Source organism: Eimeria mitis, genomic scaffold (genome assembly GCF_000499745.2).
Source record: "Eimeria mitis Houghton genomic scaffold, Emh_scaff77, whole genome shotgun sequence".
Lineage (NCBI taxonomy): Eukaryota > Apicomplexa > Conoidasida > Eucoccidiorida > Eimeriidae > Eimeria > Eimeria mitis.
In genome coordinates, this window is record NW_013575650.1 from 1 (window position 1) to 4,752 (window position 4,752).

Consider the following 4,752-nt stretch of genomic DNA (forward strand, 5'->3'; position numbering starts at 1 on the left):
TTTTTACTATGGAGAGTTTTGTTCTCGTCTCAGCAATTCAGCATGTCAAATGTAATAAGTGGTAACAGAAGCCGGCGAGCAGCCCTGCTGTTCCGTGTGTAAGGGTTTCAGAACAGAGTAGGATTATAAGTAATGGAAAGCTTCCCAAAATTGTGTTCCACATCCTGGAAGTACAGGTCAGGTGCTCGAGCATCGCCTTCTGCTTACGCGTGCAAGCTGATAAGGGCGATGACCCCAACTGGACTGTTTATCCAGCTGATTTTTCCATGCATCAATCCAGCTTGACTGACTGCTGCACTAGTCTTCCAGCTTTTTCAGCCCTTTTGCCTAACTGTACATGCGTCATTAAGTTGGAGGGCGGCATGGAAAGCAGTGCTAGGAAGGTCACCTGTAGCCACGGAGTGCATTCAGACGACAAATTGCGGGATGTAAGCTTACTGTTTATCCAGCGGAGCTCTCCCATGCATCCCTCCAGCATGACTGACTGCTGCACCATCCTCCACTAATGCAATCATTTTGCCTAACGGTGCGTGCAAGGATACTTTGTGGAGGGGCATCATCTAGAGCAGTTCAGGGGAGGTCACCTGTAGCCAAGGAGTGCATCCAGAGAACGAACTGCGAGCTGTAGGCTAGCCAGCTCCCTATACAAGGGACTGGGAGCACCAGTATTTTTATTGGGAGTTCGGCATGCCTATAATCACAAATTTTATGGGCAATGCCCCGTCGTTCAGCTTGCACGGCGAGTGCGTTCTGGCGTTACGTGCAGAGGCAGTGTGCTCGGCGGGCGTCCGCGTTTGCCATATGCACTGAAAAAAGAAAATAATTTGTACGTTTTGAGAACGTAGCTGGTGGCATTTGTGCTCTAGCGACATCTTTGCTCGTTGGCTCCTCGGGGAGCGATGAAAGCGTGTTGATCTGCACGTTGGTCCGCCTGGTACACCAGTGGCCCGAGGCGCATGCTCGCGGCTCAGCTGCAATCGCCGTCAGCGCATTTCTTTTGATTCATTTAACAATGTGTTTATCAGCTGGAATAATCATTATTGTGAGTAAGACCATCGCTTGTGCCGCCTTGAAGGGCGGCACGTGGGGCGAGAGGGGACCTCACTGTCTTCGTAGAAACTGCTTTGCCGACTGTTGATAGATTTCATCAGTTCGTCCAGGTAACTGCATGTCTTTTTGAATAAGGTGTGTTGTTTGATGCTTTGTAGGTCTCGGACGACCTCAACACAGCATCCACTTCGCCCCGCAAAACTTTTCTGACCAACGGTCGTATCGCGGTAAGCAATGAACTGTGCCCCATTATGGCTGTTCGCTGTAATAATTTGGTAAAGACAGTGTCATGACTCACTGTGTATTGTGTACCATGTGCAGAGGTATTCAACCCATCGCTTTGACACGCTGCNCAGTAAGCAATATGCCGTCGAACGCTTCTTCGGTGCAGCAAAGGAAAGGCCCTGTATCAGCATCCAACGTGGGATGTGACGGGCGTAGCTTTACCCCTGGTTCGGGAACGTCGCCTACCGTTCTAGAGTCCCATGGTACGGGTTTGTTACCCATTTATTGGACACCGCTCCGTTAAATCTAGCTTTGCGCAGTCTACCCTGTACCCTGTACATGTGTAGTACCTACCTCTGTATTTTTGTGCTGGCGTGCCTTAGTCTCCCTGTTGCGCTGGTGAGTCGCGCCACCCGGTACTCGTGAACTTGTAACGGCAGCAACGGGTGGTTAAAATTCGCACACCGGCGGGTTAAAGTGGTAGCATTTCCTCACTTGAGGGTACCGCTCTTTTGTTTGCCTTTGTGTCACTAGTGCTAAGGCAGGCGACGCTTGCGACGCAAACACCGTACGAGAGGAAGCACTCTGGATTTTCTCCGGGAGATACGCGAATACTCCTTGGGCAAAGGGACTTCAACGCAACTTTGAATAGGCCTGGTAGGGCGCCTACAAGTAGACGACTCAAATGACACAATGAAGGCGAACACCTACTACTTCAAAGTTCACTCTCCACTGTTCCTCACGAGCAAATTACGTGTTGCTGTTGTGTCTCGCTTGNCTACTACTTCAAAGTTCACTCTCCACTGTTCCTCACGAGCAAATTACGTGTTGCTGTTGTGTCTCGCTTGGAAATAGGACTGTGTTGTCAGGTTCTCAGTATTTTCTCCCGTCTGCTACGCCGTATGAATGTTTTCAAATAGCCTGCTCAAAATAAATCCATGTTCTGTAGTCCGTCAGCTTTTTGGCGAACGGGCTGCTGTACTATTTCTCGTTTACAGAGTGTGTGTATTATCTTATGTTTGGATGAAGACTGTCTCATGTTCCACTGCTCTGGAGTGTTGTTGCAGGTGTAAGAAGGTTTGCGTCGGTCCGTCAACCTACCAGCGAAGAGCAAATTACAGCAACCTCAAGTTCGGGTCCTGGCAACAAGGCGTGGAGCAAAATATGCAGTTGGGGCAAGTCTACATTTGGAAAGAACAAGGGCGGAGACAGCAAAAGAGCAAATCTGGAGCACGGCCCAACTAGTGGATGCGAATCCGCCGAGCTAGGCGAAGATGCCACTCGAGGCCGTGGAACAGGCCGGTGAGTTTTGTTTTTGTACGGTCCCCTCATTTTCAGTCTACCGTGCTACGGATGTCTTCGGAACTGCCACTTTCCGCACGTTTTTCGCTACATTTGACTACTTCTCTTGTGTTGGATTGCTTTGCTTTCTATAATTGTGGTGTTGTCTCAGCACCGACAACACTGAGGCCGGTGGGCGGCGGCATGAGGGTAGCGAAGCGCTGTAGGTGACTGCAGCATCGCGAGCTTTAGACCTTCCCGGCTTTTGTTTGGGCAGTGGATGACTTAAATTGCGTGTTGCATCATCTCTCCAGACAGACTTCGCTGTTTTCGCTGTTCCAGGGTGTAGTCCTGGTACCTGCTTGCATCTCAGTCTGTTCAGGAGGGACTTTCCCTCTCCATCTGAATGCCGTTGACCAAGCAAGGGCTCCTAGGCATTGCTCGAGTGGTAGGCAGCCTGAATAGCCATGTTGCATTTTGACTTCTTTAGCTTCTTCGGGTGTGTAGCAGCAACCAATTTGAAGGCCGGTATATTTGATCGCACTTTCCGCAAAGTGTGCATTGGGCTGCAACCCAAGGTCGCCGCGTGAAAGCTATCTTACTGAAAGCCCGGTTTGAGGCGTCCAGACCTGATGTCATGGCTAAGACTAAATTTTAGGCCCCAGAGTTTCATTTGTTCGTGGCCAAGTGCAGTTGACGGTTGTTGTTAAGACTGAAGTTTAGGCCCCAGCGTGTCATTTTGTTTATTCGAGGCCTAGCGCAGTTGACGGTTGCTCGGTTTGCTATTATATTGGAGCCGTCCATCACCACCCCGTAGCAGCGGCCGCNGCGCAGTTGACGGTTGCTCGGTTTGCTATTATATTGGAGCCGTCCATCACCACCCCGTAGCAGCGGCCGCCATTGCAGCTACCAGTAAAGGTAGAAGCTTAGATCGTAGCGTTTGTTTTGTTCCGGATCGAGCGTAACTGACGCTGTTTCGGCTGTTTATTCCATTGAATCCAGATGCAGCTGACCCGAAGCGGCAGTCGTCATCGGGGCTGCCAGTTTCATTGCTCCTGCCAAGCAAGAAACTCAGCAGTCGATTTCAACTCAGGCAAATTCGTTGTACTTGGTTCCCATGCGCTACAAAGCGCTCTGTAGGGCGGGCACCGAAGACAGTTTTCGTGCTTTGTGTGGGTTCCTTCGCGCGTACAATCTAAGCCCACGCGTTGACCAGTCTTGCTGTGGTTAGTGGTAACCTACACTGTACACATCGTAACTTACCATCAACGTGTAGATGCCACCAAACCACTAGTGGCAGTCTTCTAAAGGGTTCAACGAATCGCCGGGAGTTCCCCGAACTCTCCCCGCAAAATGGATGCACCATTACTACAAAATGGAGTACCTGAAAGTGACTAAGTCCCTCGAAAGACGTGTAACGAACCTGATAGGTCGCTGAGAACGAGGACAAATACGTTCCATGGCTGGGAGGTCGACGACCTGTTGAGTGTTTGTGGGACGTTTGTTAGACAAACGTCCGAAACGTGTACAAGAACTGTTTGGCGTCGCCACACCAACGGCAGGAGTGGCCATGCGAAGGCGTCGTAACGCTGGGCCGCGTACAACCTTCAATTGACAGTCGCTGTACACCGGTGTAGAGNCATGCGAAGGCGTCGTAACGCTGGGCCGCGTACAACCTTCAATTGACAGTCGCTGTACACCGGTGTAGAGGGATTGTTAGCTTTATGTATAACTGGTCCCCGGATTCAATTATTTCCCCGCTTTTATATACTTCCTCCTCCTTGCCACTTCCACCTGCCTGTCCATATGTGGATTGTTCGAATTTGCCGACAGTGTTTTCTTTTTTCCGATATTTTGGGGCTGTGTCTACTTTTTGGGTTGAGCAAAGCCCTTTCCCAAATGCACGCTGGTGCTGGCTACTGGAAGCGGCTCCATAATTTTCATCACGCTAAACAAACTTAAACGCGGCTCCCATTGTAGGAGCGAGGTAACCGCATGTGGCAGGCCTGGGTTGCAGAAGCGACGTGCAGTCAACAGCACCAGTAATTCCTTCAGAAACAGCTAAATCAATAGCCGCAGCCGCAATTTAGTATGCACAGCAATTCAAGATGCGCAGCAATTTGAGATACGCAGCAATTTAAGATGCGGACCGCTCTCAGCACAGCATCGATGTTCGATCTTGCTTGCGATCTGCAA